The sequence below is a fragment of the Lepidochelys kempii genome, chromosome 8 (genome assembly GCF_965140265.1).
Source record: "Lepidochelys kempii isolate rLepKem1 chromosome 8, rLepKem1.hap2, whole genome shotgun sequence".
In the NCBI taxonomy this organism is placed as follows: domain Eukaryota; kingdom Metazoa; phylum Chordata; order Testudines; family Cheloniidae; genus Lepidochelys; species Lepidochelys kempii.
The window spans coordinates 2,204,105-2,225,295 of record NC_133263.1 but is presented as its reverse complement, the minus strand read 5'-3'; the positions used below and the strand labels follow the sequence as shown (position 1 = coordinate 2,225,295).

The window sequence follows — 21,191 nt, the reverse complement described above, 5'->3', positions numbered from 1 at the left end:
GTTGGTATAACTATGTTGCACAGGGGTGTAGAAAATCCACTCCCTTGAGCGGAGCAGTTACTGATCTACCCACTGGGGCAGACACGTGCCACTTGCAGAGGCGGTTTATTATGCCGAGAGAGCTTCATCAGATGGGGCTGTAGTGTAGACCAGAACCTTTCCCAGACCTGAAGAAAAGCTCTGCATAGCTCAATAGCTTGTCTCTTTCACCAAAGGTGGTGGTCCAATAAAAGATATTACCTCACCCACCTTCTCTCTGTAATTGTGAGAGAGAGACAGTGGTGAGAGAGAATAAGAGATATTACCTCAACCACACCGACCCTCTAATATCCTGGGAGTAACGTGGCTACAACACTGCATTTTACAATCATGACATTTTAGGTTTGTTTCCTCCCTGCGGCTTGAAGTAATTTTAAAAGTCTAATCTTGCTTTTATTATTTGTGGCATTCGTTAACCTCTGTTTGTATACATTTATGCAAACAGCATTTCTTTTAGATTAACATCAGTAAGGCAGCTCCATCCTGATTATACTAATGTAATTCACTGCAATGGCCCATTACTGTAGTACTCTGGAATTAGGGTTTGGTTTGTTTGTAAAGTGAATTTAGTGCTCATGAACTGGGCTAGATTGATAGCAATGGAGATTGGAGGGTTTTGTTTAGCTATAGAAAAGACACAGTATAAGTTTCTCTACAACTTGTTAATGTACCTCAGTCAAACTGGAAAGACCACATAAAGAAGAAAGAAGAAAAGAAGTACTTGTGGCACCTTAGAGGCTAACAAATTTATCTGAGCATAAGCTTTCATGAGCTACAGCTCAGCATCCAATGAAGTGAGCTGTAGCTCATGAAAGCTTATGCTCAAGAAAATTTGTTAGTCTCTAAGGTGCTACAAGTACTCCTTTTCTTTCTGTGAATACAGACTAACACGGCTGCTACTCTGAAACATATAAAGAAGTGAATAGGTTCAGTCTCCATGCACATTCAGACCGTGGCCTTCAGCTAAGACTTTTAGCTGGTGCCAATTGTAATGGTTTTCATGAGGACGACACCTGTCCATTGTAGGAATGGCAATAAGGCAATGCATTTCACACAGACCACCAGGAAATCAATAACCATTTTCAGTTCACTCCCACCCTGGACCTATTTTCAGGTGAGTGGATTTGGAGAGGCGCTGGGAGAAGCAGGCTAGAAGGGGAGGCTAAAAAACAAATTTTTTCAGGCATCTGTGTGTTAAGCATGCTCCAATTTTGTTGTTTTCAGGCTCAATCGCTACTTGAGGAACCTTTATTACCAAGTCATCGTTTATTGAGAAAGAGAGAGAGAACAGAGCCTGTGGAGAGATGATGCAACATGAGCATCTGTGATTTCAAACCCAGCAGTGGGAAACTGTTTAAGCAAGTGGAAACTATCACTGTTGGAGATTTGTGTCCCAAACCAGGCTCAAAGGGTTGAATGCCTCAAATATCAGAAGAACATTTCAGAAGAACTGTACTCTGTCCAATACTCTGAACAATTTGCAGAAGCAAAAGATGCCTTTCACTTTGAAAAAGCTGTGAAATGCATTTCAAAACTATGAGCAATTACTATTGGTATTTTTGAGACTACCACGATTGGCTATAAAAATAATAAAATCATTTGTACCAAGGCAATATGGAAGCCCAGCACAAAACTAAACCAGACTATTCTGCTGAAATATTAATGTTCTCCAGTATTGTTAAATTGTAATTACAGCAAGGTGGAAAATGGTTTAAGGTACCTTACTTTGGGATGCTGCTCATTGCAAATTTAGGTTTTATTTTTTTTTTACTCACAAATGCTCGCCACTACTGGATGGCTATGAAATGCAGAAGTTTAAATAAAAAAAATACTGGAATTACATTTCAGTGCCATAATACTGGACAACATTAACTTTTGTTCAGAGGACTGGCACAAGGGATACGAACCACTTTAAGGGCTTGTCTTCACTACGGAGCTAAATCGCACTGCTGTAATGGATGTAGTGGTATTGATTCAGTGGGTCTACTGAAGACACGCTCAACCAATGGAAGAGAGCTCTCCCATTGATTTCTGTACTCCACCTTAACGAGAGGCAGAAGCAGTGTTGGTGAGAGAGTGTCTCCCATCGACATAGCGTAGTGTGGATCCTGCAGTAAGTAGACATAAGCTACATCGACTTGAGTTACTCTACTAACGTTACTCAAATTGCATAGCTTAGATCGACCAGCCGCAGTAGTGCAGACCTGGCCTAAGTCTCACATAAGCCCTCAAAGATAAGATACTGTAAAAAATCATAATTCATGGTCAAGTTTTGCAGGTGGGAGGGAAGAGTGCATTAAGACTTGCACAAGGCATAGGGACACAAGTGTTTTCAGCTCTAGAAGAGTTAAAGCAATCAGAAGCCAATACTGTCCACCAACGGTAGCCCACCTTCCACAGCTCTCAAGAAGAAGTGTAATTATTTTTATATAGCACTTGATCAAAAAAAAAAAAAAAAAAAAGCCAAAAACAAATTTACAAGGTGGCCTATCAGTCTGATCTCAGTAAATCATGCGTTGTTGGGCTTTTTCAATTTTATAAATTCAGACTGATTTTTGTGTACAATTCCCACTCTTCCCACTATTTTAACAGAACTGTAAACTCCAAACAGCACATCTTTCCACCTCATACAAAAACAGTAACAGCCATACACCAAACTGCCCACACAATATCTTTCTAAGAAGCATTACACAATAGCATGTAAGAAGAATTTAAAAGACAGTCAAAACAATATAAGCATCCTAAAATATGAATAGGCAAAACCACTGCCCAAGCCACTAAAACACTGTTCTGACCGCACAAAACACCCCTGCAAATAATTTACATATATTTTTGCTGTGGTATAAATTAAAAAGAGCTTTATGTATTAAAATATTATTTTAAAGAAAACAATTTTGGATGCAGGCTGAATATATAGAAGAAAATTTTAGTCAGATTGATTTGAAATTGCAAGCCTATACTCAGAAAAAGTGTCAAGATAAATAGATCTAGTTTAAGAGCTTATGTGAAAAAAAGTTAAAGGTACTGTGAATTTTAAGTAGCTTTTACCAAGTCTTTTGTTTTTTCCAAATACATAAATTCGCCAGCCCTTATGGGGGCCAAACTATCTACAGATTTTTTTTAAAGCAGTTAAGATACATCTTGACAACCATGTTGAGCTACAAGTTCATATTTGTTGCTTAAAAACAAACAAAAACAAACCCATGAGGCTGACAAAATGGACTTTATTAAAAAGCTCTTACATATCCCAGAGTCATATCTGACCAATCAGCTGTATGGCACAATATCTACATACGAAGAACAAGAAAAATTAAGTTTTATTTAAGGGCCCTATTTAGTACTCCTTACTCACCACAAACTCAAGCAGAACTTACCTGCTTTCCCAAACACAGGCTAAATGGGGCCATGAATAACTCAGTTAATTGGCACGATTTGGGCAAGCTTGCTTTTCCCTTCTGAATTCACAAACCTATACTTGGGAGCTTAAGTGAACTGTACAGCAGAACCTCAGAGTTACGAAACCAGAGTTACAAAACTGACCAGTGAACCACACACCTAATTTGGAACCGGAAGTACGCAATCCAGTGGCAGCAGAGACCAAAAAAGCAAATACAGTATAGTACAGTGTTAAATGTAAACTACTAAAAATATAAAGGGAAAGTAGCATTTGTCTTTTGCATAATAGTTTCAAAGCTGTATTAAGTCAATGTTCAGTTGTAAACTTTTGAAAGAATCATAACATTTTATTCAGAGTTACGAACAACCTCCATTCCAGAGGTGTTTGTAACTGAGGTTCTACTGTATTTGTGTCTTAACGGTACAGCGTAAAATTTCTAAACCTAGTTTTTAAAAACAACTTTGACAACTGTAACATGGTGCAACTGGTAGGCAATATATTACAGAAAGTGGCTACACTGGAAAATCATAGCAAATCTTGTCACTGCATAACAAGAGACACAAGGTGGGTGAGGTAATATATTTTATTAGACCAGCTTCTGTTGGTGAAAGAGACAAGACTGCATAACAAAACATCCAATATTCATGAGATACCCTTTTAAATTATGTCTACTAGAAATCTGCAAGCTTTAAAGCCTAATGCAACTGCTGCCAAGTTTCAATACAATGTGCTACACGTGAGCAAAGTCCATTATTCTAAACTCTTGATATGTGACAAAAATCTTAAAATACATTATTTTGATTGGGCAAAAAAACATTAAACCTTTATATGCTTAGAAAAAAAGTCAATATGAGCAGCTGGATGCTCACCTCTTCTGAAAAACCAGGCCAGTCATTTAAGGGTATGTCTACATTTCAAAGTTGGGAGTGAGCATGCTAAAAATAGTTGTATTGTGGAGGCTCCAGCTAGTCATGTGACTTCAAACCCACCCTACATCCTAGGTTCTAGCTTGGGTGTCTAGCTGGAACATCCAGATGTTTTTAACATGTCTGTCTACCTGGGCTGGGAGGTTCACTCTCAGCTGTAGAATAGACAAACCCTAAGTGGCCAAAAGTTGACTTAAGAGCCTAACTTAAGACACACCATTTTGAAAAACACGGCCAGTGCATTTATTACAAGTGCAGGTCATGCCAATTTCAGAATAGATAAAATACTGCTGAAAAGAATACAGTACCAGCAAACTTTTGATTAAAAACTGACAAAAAACTCTCACACTTTCCCTTGAATAGGTTTATTTCTAAGGCTTTGTCTACACACAAAGCTGCACAAAAATGCAATCTGCATGCATGTACTCATAGGTTTAAATCTGACTTACATTAGCTTGCATCAATAAATGTACAGGCACGACCTAAATCAATATAACCAGTTTTACATCAATATACGAGTCCACATACCCAAAATTCACGCTGGTTTAATTCAGCACATTTAAGCTAACCTGATACAATTTCTTCATGTAGACAAGCCCTAAATACAATGCTTAGTGAGTAGTTACAATTTCTTCATGTAGACAAGCCCTAAATACAATGCTTAGTGAGTAGTTACAGAAACACACTAAAGGTGGAATATTTTCAAAAACACTCAGTGCTGGCTTAACTGCTCCCACCGAAGACAATGGTAAAAAATACCACTGACTTCAGTGAGAGCAGTTAGTCCAACTCCTAGTGTATTTGAAAATCCTTCCCCAAGGGCCCCAACCTGCAATACACTCTGCGCTCCAGTCTCTCACTGGCTACTATGGGCAGAAAAGGCACTCAGCACCTCACAAGCTCATGTCTTGAACATCTGCAAGAAATCTGCAGAGAAATCTGCCAGAAACTGAAAAGGGACATAGGTCCAAATTCTGCTCTTATACTTGTGAAACCCTACTGATTTTGGATGCATGGGTGTAAGAGCAGAATTTGGTCCATAGGCTGCACTTACACTGGGGAAAAAAACCAAACATTATTTTATAAGAATATTGCTATGCAAAGCTTTGATTTTTTTGAACTAAACTTAACATAAGAACTGCCATACTGGGTCAGACCAAAAGTCCATCCAGCCCAGTATCCTGTCTACTGACAGTGGCCAATGCCAGGTGCCGCAGAGGGAGTGAACCTAACAGGTAAGGATCAAGTGATCTCTCTCCTGCCATCCATCTCCACCCTCTGACAAACAGAGGCTAGGGACACCATTCCTTACCCATCCTGGCTAATAGCCATTAATGGACTTAACCTCCGTGAATTTATGCAGTTCTCTTTTAAACTCTGTTATAGTAGTAGCCTTCACAACCTCCTCAAGCAAGAAGTTCCACAGGTTGACCGAGCACTGTGTGAAGAAGAACTTCCTTTTATTTGTTTTAAACCTGCTGCCCATTAATTTAATTTGGTGGCCCCTAGTTCTTATATTATGGTAACAAGTAAATAATTTTTCCTTATTCACTTTCTCCACACCACTCATGATTTTATAGACCTCTATCACATCCCCCCTTAGTCTCCTCTTTCCCAAGCTGAAGAGTCCTAGCCTCTTTAATCTCTCCTCATATGGGACCCGTTCCAAACTCCTAATCATTTTAGTTGTCTTTTTCTGAATCTTTTCTAATGCCAGTATATCTTTTTTTGAGATGAGGGGACCACATCTGTATGCAGTATTCAAGATGTGGGCGTACCATGGATTTATATAAGGGTAATAAGATATTCTCTGTCTTATTCTCTATCCATTTTTTAATGATTCCTAACATCCTGTTTCCTTTTTTTGAATGCCGCTGCACACTGTGTGGACATCTTCAGAGACCTGTCCACGATGACTCTGATTAGTTGTTTAACTTGGTTAAACGTTTATTTAAAATGGAACACCTAGCTGCATCAGAGACTGTTTTGACTAAGGACTATTAAAAGATTCAATGTCAAGGCTGGTAAGCCTAAAATTAGACCCACCAGCTGTGCTCTGAGTGCCTGCACGCACATCTCAATGCTTCTGTGTTATGCATGTCCGCTCTGTTCTTGGGAGCAGGAGATATGAAATATAAAACAATTCTGAGTTCTTCAGAGAGTTGGATTCTTGTAAACTGGCATAGTGTTGAAATATACAAGAACAAGACAGAATGGAGGGACAATGTTATGTGCCAAATACACAGAAAAAGCCAGTGCTGATACAAGTCCACAGAGAAGTCCAACATTTTGGGTTTGGGACTGATGATCCAGCAGAACAGTTCTGTTTCCAGAGCTTTCATTAAACTCTTTTCTTCCTGCCCCAGCTCAAGGGAAGTAAAAAATGTATGAATTGCATGTAATTTTTAAATGAGGGTATGTTCTTGGCCTGCCAACAATGACAGCATACTAATATTTTGCAAAGAGAGGCTGGATATGGTGCAGACTTGCAAATAACTTATACTAAAGCTGCAAATGGAAAATTAGTATTATGCATCGTAACACTATAATTAGGGACTTGTCAGCACTTCCGCTAAAAAGCGGTTTTCATGGTTTACTATAGGAGCTCAGCAATTTCAAATCATATCAAGATGGAATTTAGAGTTTAAATTCTAAAAGTTTTACAATGAGGCAGTACTGCAAGCAGACATAGCCTTGTTATTTGAACAAGAAGTTATGAGCATACACCGTATTTTTTCCTATATGGTGCAATAAAATGAATGGTTAGAGCACTGACAAGATCAAGTGAACAGAGGTCGCTATTTTCACCTAAAAAGCAAGTGAATTGTTAAATGAAAAGTAAAACATTCAGGGTCCAATAACCCACCCAAAATTAAAGACAAATATGAATTGAGGCATTCAATCTAGTGGACTGAATGCATCCGATGAAATGAGCTGTAGCTCATGAAAGCTTATGCTCAAATAAATTTGTTAGTCTCTAAGGTGTCACAAGTACTCCTTTTCTTTCTACCATATACTGTTATGTATGTACACACACACAGTGTGTGTGTGTGTGTGTGTGTGTAAGAGTGCAACATATGTCTTTGATACTGCCCATCTACTTAGGCACCAATCCTGCCAAACATATACATGTGCCTAACTTTAAGCACCTTACTTAGTCCCACTGAAGAAAACAGGACTACACATACATCTGAGGCACCATGAGTAAGTTTGCAGGGTCCAGTTTGGCCTGTAATGCATTGTCTGTATTTGATTTAGGTTATAAATAATAAGAGGCAAAGAATGTGTCATCCTCTATATTCCTACAGTGCCAACCAAAGCACCTAATTGTTTCACAGCAGCTGTATTCTTTAAAGACAGACTGTAAAATATGATATGCCTCGTCTATTCTTTACACCCAAATCACAAAAACTTGTCTCCCAAGAAGACTGAACTCTGGCTAAAGTTTGTTGGAAAAGGGGGTAAACAAATCAACATAGAACCCAATCAGCCAGGGGAATGACAGAAACGCAGAACCCTTCATTTATATATCACCAGTTCAAATCCAGATAAAGTAAGAGTGGCTGCCTGTTTTGTGAACTGTGTGAAATTAGTTGGTGGTTTCAGTCCAATTCTTTGAAGACAGGAGAGCACATCTTTAACAATACCATAACAAATTGCATCTCTATGTGAACATTTCAGCAGAAATGCCAAAGAGCGAATTGACATGGAGACTGAAACACCCTTAGATCCTGTCCAACTCTACATCTTCTAACCAGCCAGAGGCTTGGTCACCTTAGCCAATCAGTTTGTGCTTACAAAGCAGCTTTTTTGCCATCACAACTGTATTTGTGAGTCCACCTAACTATGTTTGTATCAGTGTATTCTAGGAAAATCTGGGCAGCTATCCTATAGTGCCTCTGCAGGGGACAAGAGTGCCCAGAGCACATGCTTGTAGAGCAAGGACAGAAGTATATGGGATAATGCAATATTGGATGTCTTGTCTAGCTACCAGCCAAACTGAGTAAGTGGGCCCACTGAGGATATCCTGTACACCCTGCAAAGAAACAGTGTGCTGAACTTGTTACAGGAACCACAACTATGTAAGAGGGTGATACTAACCATTGTTACTAACCTACTTTTAGGTACTTTTATGCGGACACAAGCAACATTTAGCCATGACAGTAATTGGTTACACAATCAGTTAGATGATGTAGCGTGGACAGGGCTTTAGAGAGGATTCCTCTAGCTCAACATTGAAGCACCGTGGGCATTTAGGAAGCTTCAGTCTCCAGGACTGTCAAACAGTCTTGCATTTTTCCCTACAACTAGATTTACATGATAGCAAAGAAGAATGAAAGGCTGCTGCCATTAGGAAAAAAAAATTAAAAGACATGGAAACTCAAGATGCGAACACATTAAAACTTTCACAAGAATATACCGGGATGATGTACTGTAGGACGTTTCAGAGGGCTGTAAAACATCTTTCTTAAGGTGAAAAACATCCAGAATTCAATTATACTACAATCTAAGAACCCTATATCCTGCAAAAAATTATATGCATGCTTAATTTTACAAAATGCAAGAAGCTGTTTACTTCAGGGGGATGTATGTAAAGTTAAGCAGGTAAGACTTTGCAGAATCAGGGCCTAAGACAAAAGTTAAAAAAAACAATTTCATAAGGGAGTGACTTAGGCAGATCACCCTTATCCAAAAGCAAAATGAATCTTACAAAAGTAAATGCAAGTGATACTGATATGTCACAGTGTTTAATGACTGCAGCTATGGCATGTGGAGAGTATTTACAGTGTATCTAGAACATATAATTCTCATTAGCTTAATTTTTATAACCACAAACATACATGTTAAAAAAGGTATATTCACTTATAGTTAAAATGACATTCTATGTAGTACTTGGGTCCAAAAAAGCACAAATTTAAAATTAAATATAAAACTGTGTTCTAGTGGATTGAAATAGAAATTACCTACAGTCTCCATAAAAGGGAACCAACAGCAATGAGTCTTCATCTCCAGTCTAGTAAACAGCATGGAGTTGTTGTTTTTTTTTTTAAAGAAGCCAATACCAAGCATAAGGCAGATGACAAATTTCAGACACATACCAATCCATTTACTGTTTTATTGGCTTTATGTGCATTTTTTTCTTAAAATCTATCCCACAGAGTTAAACTGCTAAGAACTGAGGCAGTAATCTATTTCCATCAGCTTCAACAAAGGTCCCTGGTGTCTGCTCAAACACAGTCTGAATTAATAGTAACTTCAATGGATTTAGAACAGCATGAAACTGGTGTAAGCAAGATAAACATCGGCCCACTATATTTTGGACCCAGGAAGAACATCCATTGTTCTGTATTGTAAAATGGTTACAATCCTGCTACATAAAATCTCTCTCAAAGACCACCAATTCCTCAATACATCATGCAACAATATTAATGAATTTAGGGATTAAAACAAAGCTTCCCACATGTCTTCGGAACAGGAAAATGTTAATCCTAACATCTTGCAATGCAATGAATAGTAGTAGGCTGACTAAAACCAAGGCATAGCTGCAGTTTCTCTCCTTCACAGATAGCTGATCATTTAAAATAGTTGGCATGGACAGCCACAATAATGGATTGTGATGATTTAATATCTGCAGTGTCTTACAGAAGAGAAAAAAATGAATTTCTAATGAAAGCTTTGTTTTTACTAAACTACACATCAGTGTGATCAAACAAAAACCAGAATGGTTTCCTGTTTTTTTCAGTTTGAAACCTAGAGGATACATTACATTTAAAAAATGTACTGCACTCTAACCAGATTTAATCCAAAAAATCAAAGCATAGTAGTCCAGAAGATGAATTGGTAGAGAAAATTTTTGTACTAAAACTACAGAAGAGAGTTCACACGCACATTGAAGGGACCACAGCACCACCTAATTTTTACTTTAGGTTTTTTAAAGCCTAAGTAAAAAATATTTTCAATTAAAATATCACATGCAAACAAACCACTTAAGAGTTGTGTCTCAAAGGTCTTCCAGAAGTCTTCTAGTTAACGGACAATCAAAACAGTTCCTTTTTGTAGGCAAAACCAATTTTGCTTTGTGTGCTAATTTTTTTTTAAACTTGAAAAACATCCCCCCCCACAGCATCTTATTCTCACACATACTCTTCTTCCCCCTTGCAAAGTGCTGTTATATCTGAAAGGGAGGCATCATTCTGATAACAGTCCATACGTCAAAGGCACATAACACATGGCACCATGCTCCATCGTACACTAAAATTCAAGATACAAAACCATGTCACAAGCCTTATTGTACAGAGAGAAAGAAGATCTTGAAGAAACAACTAAAGTGACATCAGCGATAAAGGCAGAGAAAGTTAACCAGTCGGAGAAAGAGAATGCCTCTTACATAACCATCATCACAGGCTTTTAAAATAACCGGGCCTCTCCCCTTCTCACTTCCTTACCTGAATTTCACAAAGTCTGCTGTAGGGGCTGTTTCTCACACACAAAAACTTGCAGTGTCTGCCCTCAAGAAAGCGTTAGCGCTATTTACAGTCCTGTCCCCTTCTCCGAGGGCTGCAAGACCAGCATGTAAACAGAGACACAGGGAACCAGAGCACCGCAGCCTCTACCACTGAGCCATAAACCTGGGTCACGACTGCAGCACCGGCTCATCCTCTGGGCTCGAGTCAAGCGCCGCATCCACAGCCCAGCTCTCTGTTTGTAAACCCAATTCCGCCTCCCCCTCCCCATCCCAGTGCCTTTCCAGCCAGGGACCTATTTCCTGTTCGCCCCTGACTGCAATGCGAGAGGTCCCGTTAATCTTCGCCGCCGCCGCCGCTGCTGCTGCTGCAGAGCCCCCCGCATCCTCCGCTCGGGCCGCGCTGAGCTCAGCGGCGCCTGAACTCCAGTAACCCCGGCACAGCTCGCGGCAAACCAGGACCCGCCGGCCGGGGAATTCCCCCCGCCGCCCTTCCCCGCAGCCGGGGCGGGCCACACGAGCCAGATCCAGAGGCCCAGCGGAGGAGGAGAACTGGGGTGGAGTAGGGGTCTCGGGGGAGGGGACGGGGGGCGAAGGATTCACCCCCCCCCACCCAAGGGGAGGATTCGGGGTCGGGGAGGGGGGATCGGGGGGGCCCCTCAAGGGGCATTTGTGGAGAGAGAGAGAGTGTGGGGGGGGGTTTCAGGGGGCCCTCGGAGGGGGGGGCCTGGGGATGGGGGGCGGGGCGGGCTAATCGGGGGGGGGAAGGCTGCTTGGGAGGCTCACGGGGGAATGCGGAAGGGGGGGCAGAGGCTCGGGGGACCCTTGGGGCCGCGGGGAATTTGGGGAGTCGGGCGGGGAGGGGGACGGAGGTATTTGTGGGGGGGGGGGCGGATTCGGGGAGGGGGGCCCCTCGGGGGCGGATTCGGGGAGGGGGGCCCCTCGGGGGCGGATTCGGGGAGGGGGGCCCCTCGGGGGCGGATTCGGGGAGGGGGGCCCCTCGGGGGCGGATTCGGGGAGGGGGGGCCCCTCGGGGGCGGATTCGGGGGGGGGGGGCCCAGGGACCCCCTCGGGGGGCGCGCGGGGGGGGGCCCAGGGACCCCCTCGGGGGGCGCGCGGGGGGGGCCCAGGGACCCCCTCGGGGGGCGCGCGGGGGGGGCCCAGGGACCCCCTCGGGGGGCGCGCGGGGGGGGCCCAGGGACCCCCTCGGGGGGCGCGCGGGGGGGGGCCCAGGGACCCCCTCGGGGGGCGCGCGGGGGGGGCCCAGGGACCCCCTCGGGGGGCGCGCGGGGGGGGGCCCAGGGACCCCCTCGGGGGGCGCGCGGGGGGGGCTCAGGGACCCCCTCGGGGGGCGCGCGCGGGGGGCTCAGGGACCCCCTCGGGGGGCGCGCGCGGGGGGCTCAGGGACCCCCTCGGGGGGCGCGCGCGGGGGGCTCAGGGACCCCCTCGGGGGGCGCGCGCGGGGGGCTCAGGGACCCCCTCGGGGGGCGCGCGCGGGGGGCTCAGGGACCCCCTCGGGGGGCGCGCGCGGGGGGCTCAGGGACCCCCTCGGGGGGCGCGCGGGGGGGGGGAACCGAGGGTATCTGTGAAGCGAGCGGGGGGGCTCAAGGGGCCCCCGGAGGGCGGCCAGTTACCTGGGCCGGCGAGGGTGGCTCCTCCCCGGGCGGGCGGGTCTCAGTCAGAGCCGCGGCTCGGTGCCCGGCCTGCGCTGGCTCAGCGGGGGCGGCGGCAGAGCGTCTCCCGCCGGCACCATCCTCCCCGCGCGGCTCCCGGCGCCCCGAGCGCGCTCCAGGCCCCGCTGCGCCCGGCCCCGGCTCCAGGCCCCGCCCCGCCAGCGGGCGGCGCATGCGCGGGCCGCGCGGAGACAAAGTACCGCTCCCGGCGCCGCCCCGCCCCCCCGCAGCAGCGCCGCCACTGGGCCCGCGCGGGGGGGCGCGTCGGTCCGGGCAGCCCCCCTCCCCTCCCCTCCCCTCCGCCGGGCGGCGCGCGGCTCGGAGCGCGGCGCCTCCGGCTCCTCCCCGGCCCGGTCCGCCGGTGCACGAGGCTCCCCCTGTCCCCCATGTGTGCACCCCCCCGGCATATGGGCGCACGAGGCTCCCCCCTGCGTGCACCCCCATGTGTGCACCCCCCCGGCACATCTGTGCACGAGGCTCCCCCTGCGTGCACCCCCCCATGTGTGCACCCCCCCGGCACATCGGTGCACGAGGCACCCCCTCTCCCCCCCCGCATGCACCCCCCACGGCACATCAGTGCACGAGGCACCCCCCCATGTGTGCATCCCCCCAGCACATCTGTGCATGAGGCACCCCCTGTCCACTCCTGCATGCACCCTCCACGGCACATCAGTGCACGAGGCTCCCCCTGCGTGCACCTCCCCCATGTGTGCACCCCCCCGGCACATCGGTGCACGAGGCACCCCCTCTCCCCCCCGCATGCACCCCCCACGGCACATCAGTGCACGAGGCACCCCCCCATGTGTGCATCCCCCCAGCACATCTGTGCATGAGGCACCCCCTGTCCACTCCTGCATGCACCCTCCACGGCACATCAGTGCACGAGGCTCCCCCCGCGTGCATCCCCCCATGTGTGCATCCCCAGGCACATCAGTGCGCAAGGCTCCCCCTGCCCTCCCATGTGTGCACCCCCCCGGCACATCGGTGCACAAGGCACCCCCTGTCCCCCCCCGCATGCACCCCTCCGGCACATCGGTGCACAAGGCACCCCCTGCCCCCCCCCGCATGCACCTCCCACGGCACATCAGTGCATGAGGCTCCCCCTGCGTGCACCCCCCCATGTGTGCATCCCCCCAGCACATCTGTGCACGAGGCTCCCCTTGGATGCACCCCTCATGTGTGCACCGCAGGCACATCAGTGCACGAGGCTCCCCCTGCATGCACCCTCCCCCGTAGGTGCACCCCCCCCAGCACATCGGTGCACGAGGCTCCCCCTGCATGCCCCCCATGTGTGCACCCCCCAGCACATCTGTGCACGAGGCTCTCCCTGTTCCCCCATCTGTGCACCCCCCGGCACATCGGTGCACGAGGCTCCCCCTATGTATACAGCCCCCCCCAAATCTTGGTGTCTGCAGCTGCCCCGAGCTTCGTCACCCCCCCCCCCCAGGTGCACACTGCATTTCCCCTTCTGGGGCACTTGGCCCCGGGACTGCAAACTGCCACCCTCGCGAGCCCCCCTCTTCGTTTCTCTCCTTTGTGTTGTTTTCTGGTTACAGACTCACTGCTCCGGGCTCTGTCTCCAGCGAGACTCGTACGTGTGTGTGTGTGGGGGGGATGTCTCAACGCTTCACATGTCTGCGGATTGTCCCGCGCTTGCCAAATAGTACCGGACTGAGCATTGCAGCTCTCTGGATAGGTAGGTAGGTAAGGGCTGTATGGCGATCACCTTACCAAACACTGAAATGCAGCCACCCCTGGGCTGGATCACAGCTGCAGTTTAGCAACAAATAGCTACGATTTAGGACAGGAAGTGAAAAATATTGCAGTTGAGGGAAATTACAGTGGGAATTAGGGACAGACAATTGGGTTTGGGATTTTTTCTTCTAGCTCCCCTCATAGCAAAATCTAACCTCTGAAAAGAATCCAGTTATCCAAGGGGGAATTTGGTCAAGACACAAGACCTAACACATCTTTTTCAAAAGTGCGACAAGCTCTTCAATAACTATAAGAGAGCACACAACATCTGTTTCATGTCTCAACCAGAAGACAATGCAAAATTCTTGCAAGAGGGAAAGACTGAAAAATGCTTTGTGATCAATTCCAAATAAGGGAGTCTCCCTCTAACTACAGTAAGAGACTTGAAAGATGTGTCTAGTATATATTTAAAATGTCGGCAGCTACATAACTGAAGCCCTAAAACAAGTTTGTTACCATTCCTCTTCAAAAATGTCACTAAAGTCAGAGGCTTGGTTTAAATTATGATGAAAGATTATTTTTTTAAATGCTAACGACCCTTGGCCAAGTCTCAGTTCTGCCTGTTTCAGATTTGAAAGATATAACAGGCTATGCTATAAATCAGAAAATCAGCCCTCAACATCTGGTAAAATTCAGGGATATAGTCTCTGGATGGATTTTTCTATAGACACCTCTACATTTATGTTTTAAAAATGAAATTCAGTGAAACCCTGTTGTAAAGCACACAATGATTTAGCAATTAAAAATATTAAAACTTACTATAAGAGACAGGTAAGTGATGCAGTATCTTTTATGGGACCAACTGAACAAGCTTTCGAGCTTATCTCACCTACTCTGTCTCTATCAGATCCTGGGACCAAAATGGCTGCAACACTGCAAAAACTTACAAAATCTTTTGCAATAGTGTACTTTAATTTCAATAGTGCCTTTGTTGCAGGACCTGCTAGGAGATAATTGACCTTTTGTTGTGATGCTTTGTCATCTTTTTCAGCTGGAGAGAATATTTTGTGTCACAGTCAGTTCTCTCATACCACAGCCTTGAAGGGCAGGAAGTATTGTTTAAAGACCCAGTCCCACAGCCCTTACTACTGTAAATAGTTCCATAGGAATACTCATATGAGTAAGGGCTGCAGAACTGGGGTCTAAATGTGTGTTGTGTGTGGTAAAGCAAGAGTTACAGCCAAGTCTGAGCAATGAATTTGTCCTTATGGTTTATTAATTGTAAAGCTCCATTGTTCGAAGCATTTCAAATTAAGCAGCACAAAAGCACTAAAACTATTCAGAAGGCAAAAATCTTGTTGTGTACAGGGGATGGACTATCCAACGTAAGTTTTTCCTCCCATGTCTAACTTACAAGGGTCCTTGCCTACAGACAGCCCCCCAACCTGAAGCAAATACTCACCAGCAACCACATACCACACAACAGAACCACTAACCCAGGAACTTATTCTTGCAACAAAGCCCGTTGCCAACTGTGCCCACATATCTATTCAGGGGACACCATCACAGGGCCTAATCACATCAGCCACACTATCAGAGGCTCGTTCACCTGCACATCCACCAATGTGATATATGCCATCATGTGCCAGCAATGCCCCTCTGCCATGTACATTGGTCAAACTGGACAGTCTCTATGTAAAAGAATAAATGGACACAAATCAGATGTCAAGAATTATAACATTCATAAACCAGTCGGAGAACACTTCAATCTCTCTGGTCACGCGATTACAGACATGAAAGTTGCGATATTACAACAGAAAAACTTCAAATCCAGACTCCAGGGAGAAACTGTTGAATTGGAATTCATTTGCAAATTTGATACAATTAACTTAGGCTTGAATAGAGACTGGGAGTGGCTAAGTTATTATCCAAGGTAACCTATTTCCCTTTGTTTTTTCCTATCCCCCCCGCCCCCTTCAGACATCCTTGTTAAACCCTGGATTTGTGCTGGAAATGGCCCACCTTGATTATCATACACATTGTAAGGAGAGTGATCACTTTAGATAAGCTATTACCAGCAGGAGAGTGGGTTTGTGTGTGTGGTGGTGGTAGTGGGGCGAGAAAACCTGGATTTGTGATGGAAATGGCTCAACTTGATTATCATACACATTGTAAGGAGAGTGATCACTTTAGATAAGCTATTACCAGCAGGAGAGTGGGGTGGGAGGAGGTATTTTTTCATGCTTTGTGTGTATATAAAAAGATCTTCTACACTTTCCACAGTATGCATCCGATGAAGTGAGCTGTAGCTCACGAAAGCTTATGCTCAAATAAATTGGTTAGTCTCTAAGGTGCCACAAGTACTCCTTTTCTTTTTGCGAATACAGACTAACATGGCTGTTACTCTGAAACCTTACATGAGGACTGGAGGACTTCCCACAGAGGCACAGATTCTACAGAGGTGTAGCGTTAGATCTGAAGCCATCCAGTGCTACTGAGAACAGATATTCAAAGAACAAGCTCTGTCCATTCTTTGAAAATTCCCCTGGTCTGAGTGCCCCAAACCTTCTTCAAAACACTCAAAGACGACCATTTGAAAATTCCCCTATCTTCTTTCTCTACAATGTAGAGTCTACATACAAGTAACTTCTGTTTCTGTGGGATTCAGACTACATTCATTGAAATCAATGGCAAAGCTCCCATTGGCTTTAATGGTGCAGTATCAGCACCTGTGAGTCCTACTCCATATAATCAGTGGTACTCCTGCTGGGAAGCATGAAAATGGCATCTTACACAGAGAGAACCATCACATCACTCACAGTTACAGATAATGTGACAGTCATTTACATTGAAAATTCCTTTTTTGATATGTTTCTATTCTTATTTGGTAAGTATTTATGTAATAAGGGTATTATAACAATCTATGAGTTTTCCTTTCAGTGTGCAAGCAAATGATAAGAATCCAATCTCAGTTTTTGTTTTGTCTATCATCTCTCATGTTTTTCATTCTGAAAAATGTTTTCGTTCAGAAAGACACAAGCTTCTAATGGGTAGACCAGGTACATGGCTTTGCAATTGCTCCAGTATCATATTTTTAAAATCGTTCTGCTTCACTTGTCAGTGATTTCAAAGGCCTTTTATGATTCTCCATTATTGTACTTCTGAATTCTGAATTCAGTTATCATTTACATCTCGTTAGTAACACAGGGAAACAATTTGGATTCCAAACTTTTAGCAATCAGTAGAAAAAGAGCTGGCACATATCAGAAACAAAAGCTCTGTTGAAGTCCGAAGAAAAGCCTGCACGGAGGCATCTCATTAAAACTTTCAAAAGACCTTCTCATAGCTCAGAGATAATGTGGAAGCTGGTGACAGTGGCTGGACATGTGCCAACACCTCAAATCAGACACAAAGAAAGTTTCTTTGAGGGGTGTAATGATGCTGGTTCTGGTGGGACCCAACTGAGTGTGCCAATTCAGGACAAACTGCTTAAAGCAGGGCAGTTACAGCCCAAGGCTGGGGTTTCTATGCACACCAAGGCAAAGGAAACCAGTCAGACAGATTTCAGAGTAACAGCCGTGTTAGTCTGTATTCGCAAAAAGAAAAGGAGTACTTGTGGCACCTTAGAGACTAACCAATTTATTTGAGCATGAGCTTTCGTGAGCTACAGCTCACTTCATCGGATGCATGCCGTGGAAACTGCAGCAGACTTTATTTATGCACAGAATTTATTTGAGCATGAGCTTTTGTGAGCTACAGCTCACTTCATCGGATGCATGCCGTGGAAACTGCAGCAGACTTTATTTATGCACAGAATATTCTCTGTGCATAAATAAAGTCTGCTGCAGTTTCCACGGCATGCATCCGATGAAGTGAGCTGTAGCTCACGAAAGCTCATGCTCAAATAAATTGGTTAGTCTCTAAGGTGCCACAAGTACTCCTTTTCTTTCAGTCAGACAGAGAAGACTTTGGTTTTATCCCACTGGCTAACCACAAGTCACACAAGCAATTCCCTTAGACACTCCAGTTTCCCAGGATCACCACCAGTGCCACTCGTTATGGGGACAAATGGTTATGAAAACCAATACCCCAGTAAAAGAAAAAAGGTTCTCTCAATCCCAAAGGACCAAGCCCCAGACCAAGGTCAATATACAAATCAGATTTTACCCACAAATCACGCTGTTACCAATCCTTTAGAATCTAAAATCTAAAGGTTCATTCATAAAAGGAAAAAGATAGAGATGAGAGCTAGAATTGGTTAAATGGAATCAATGACATACAGTAATGGCAAAAAGAAAAGGAGGACTTGTGGCACCTTAGAGACTAACCAATTTATTTGAGCATGAGCTTTCGTGAGCTACAGCTCACTTCATCGGATGATGCATCAGATGGTGCGTCCGATGAAGTGAGCTGTAGCTCACGAAAGCTCATGCTCAAATAAATTGGTTAGTCTCTAAGATGCCACAAGTACTCCTTTTCTTTTTGCGAATACAGACTAACACGGCTGTTACTCTGAAACCTGTCATTAGTAATGGCAAAGTTCTTGGTTCAGGCTTGCAGCAGTGATAGAATAAACGGCAGGTTCAAATCAAGTCTCTGGAGAACATCTCCAGCTGGGATGGGTCATTCAGTCCTTCCTTCAAAGCTTCAGTGTAGCAAAGTTCCTCCAGAGGTCAGAAGCAGGATTGAAGACAAGATGGAGGAGCTGCAGCAGTTTTTTATATTCTCTTGCCCTGTGGTCTCTCTTTCTTTGTCCCAAAGACAAGCTGTCCATCACATGGCATGGAAAAACCTCAGAGTTCTGTCCATAGGCATGTCCCTGCATACCTTGCTGAGTCATAAGGCGAGTCTGCCTTTTCTCAATGGGTCAATTGTATAGCTGATGGTCCTTAATGGGCTATCAAGCAGGCTAGGCAGAGCTGACACCAGCTTGTCTGGAGTGTTCCCCAGAAGCATAGCACAAGTTTGAAATACTGATAGTATAGAGCCAATATTCATAACTTTAACTACAAAAATAATACACACAAGTAGACAGTATAATCATAACCTTGTCTTAGACACCTTATTTGACCCCCCTTTATACAAGATTTGGTGCCACTACAGGACTTTGGTTGCAATAACGATCTGTACAGTCTCAGCTTAAGTCAATAACGTCAAAAGGGGATTTCAAAGACAGCAGAAACACTGGCCTGGATGAAAATGCAATGTATGTCCAAGATGGAAAATGATTGGAGACTTTGTATTTTAGTGTTTTCCATGCAATTATTGCAAGAAACATTTATGTTAATTTACTTACACACACACAAATAAAAGTTAATCTTTGTATGTATTAGGTACAGTGACATAATGAAGTGTAATGATTATATACACAAACTGTGTCAAAAGAACATTATTAAAGTTGCAAAGTCGGCACTGAAAAGTTAGGAAATGTCCGATTTTGCTCATGCATTAGGACAGTCTTTAGTTACATGATCACATACTATTTTTCCCCGCACAGGACCCCTGCCTCATTCAGAGCACAGGATTCACGGTGCTCACTTAACGAGGAGCAGCAGCTATCAGTATTTTTTTTTATTCTCATTGTTGTGTGTGTGGCACCAGGACTTATTTACTGCACACTATTCAAACTCGGCTCTGTACACAGAATTATGGATTTCCTCATGGTTTTTTCTATGGTGCTCATCACTATGGTATCTAAGTGTTTACACTAATTAATTATCTTCACAACTCCCCTGTAAGGTGAGAGGGAGCTATTTACAGGTGGGGAGCTGAGGCACAGAGAGAGTAAGGTCAAAGTATCCACTAACTCTGGGTTCCCAATCTGAGTCACCTAGATCCAAATCCTCAGAGATATTTAGGTGCTGAATTCCCAATGGAAGCACAGCTTCCATGGATTTCAGTCGCAGTTGTGAGAGCTCAGCACTTCTGCAGATCTGACCTCAGGCCAGACAGGTCTCATATCTGGAACGCACAATTAGTGACCATCTATGAACAGTATGGTTTAAGCGCATCACATCGGAACTCTAAGAAAGGAACGTATAGAATCCAATTCTCCAGAGCAGCATTCAACTGCCTACATGACACCACCTTTTCTCTTCCCGTAATCCCCTGCATCATGTATTACACACCTTTGAACTTCTGCAACAAATGAAGCAGCAGTCCTACAGACATATTTCTTTACTACACAATGCCAGAGAAGGTTCTTCCTGTGAATGAAGCAAGGGTCCTGTGGAAAAATAGTATGTGATCATCTCATTTTTTGAAACATACTTTTTAGTGTGCAATTTCCAAGGTTTTTTAAAGGAGAAAACTGAATAAACAGAAATTCCATTATGTGGAATCATACTGACTCCCACTTGGCTGTCAGCACTGTGTCCTTTGGATCCACAGCACAGACCTCTGCCAGTTCTTCTAACAGAGTAACTCATAGCAGTGGTAGGTTGTCACCCTCTCTGTTGACCAGCCACTAGAGTGGGATAAGAAGCATCCTTTGCCAGTGGGTTTCACAGCTATTTGCTGACAGAAGAATGAGGAGACTCAGGAATCTTGGGTTCCATTCCAGGCTTTGGAAGGGAGTGTTCTCTAGTGGGCACAGTCACCTCTGACTATTGTCCCCAAGTATGACCCCTTCTGACCCATTCCCTTCAACCAGTCCTATGTTCCCCACCCCTGCCTCCTCATCCCATTCTCCTTGCCTACCCAGCCCTAGTCTTCATCCCAGTTCTAGTCTCATTGCCCTGCCAGTCTTAGTTTCCACCTTGAGTCAGTCTCCACATCTGAGCTGTCATTTCCCGCATAGGCTCCCAGTCTTCTTGCCCAGCTGCCCCATATTCCCCCCCACCCTAAGCTCCTCATTTGATCTGTCTTCCCCCAATTCCAAGTGTCCTTGACTAGCCAGCTCCAGACTGTCTCCCCCTGGCTCCCAGAACCCTCCCACAACCCCCCTAAACTCTTAATCTGTCTTCCTCCTCTCCCCTCAGGCTCCCAATTCTTCCCCT

General features: G+C 45.0%; 1 protein-coding gene across 3 annotated transcripts in view; it reads right to left on the bottom strand.

Annotated features, from left to right (window-relative positions):
• Positions 1-12,662, bottom strand: part of RNF145 (ring finger protein 145) — a 60,093-nt gene extending 47,431 nt beyond the window's left edge. For 2 of the 3 annotated variants that reach the window (XM_073355182.1, XM_073355185.1), the window contains exon 1: positions 12,460-12,662. The gene's annotated coding sequence lies outside the window, so the exon portion shown is untranslated. Of the gene's footprint in view, positions 1-10,808; positions 11,288-12,459 lie in introns of those variants that run through there. The other variant, XM_073355183.1, reaches the window with a different exon arrangement.
• Between the last annotated feature and the right edge of the window lie 8,529 nt (positions 12,663-21,191).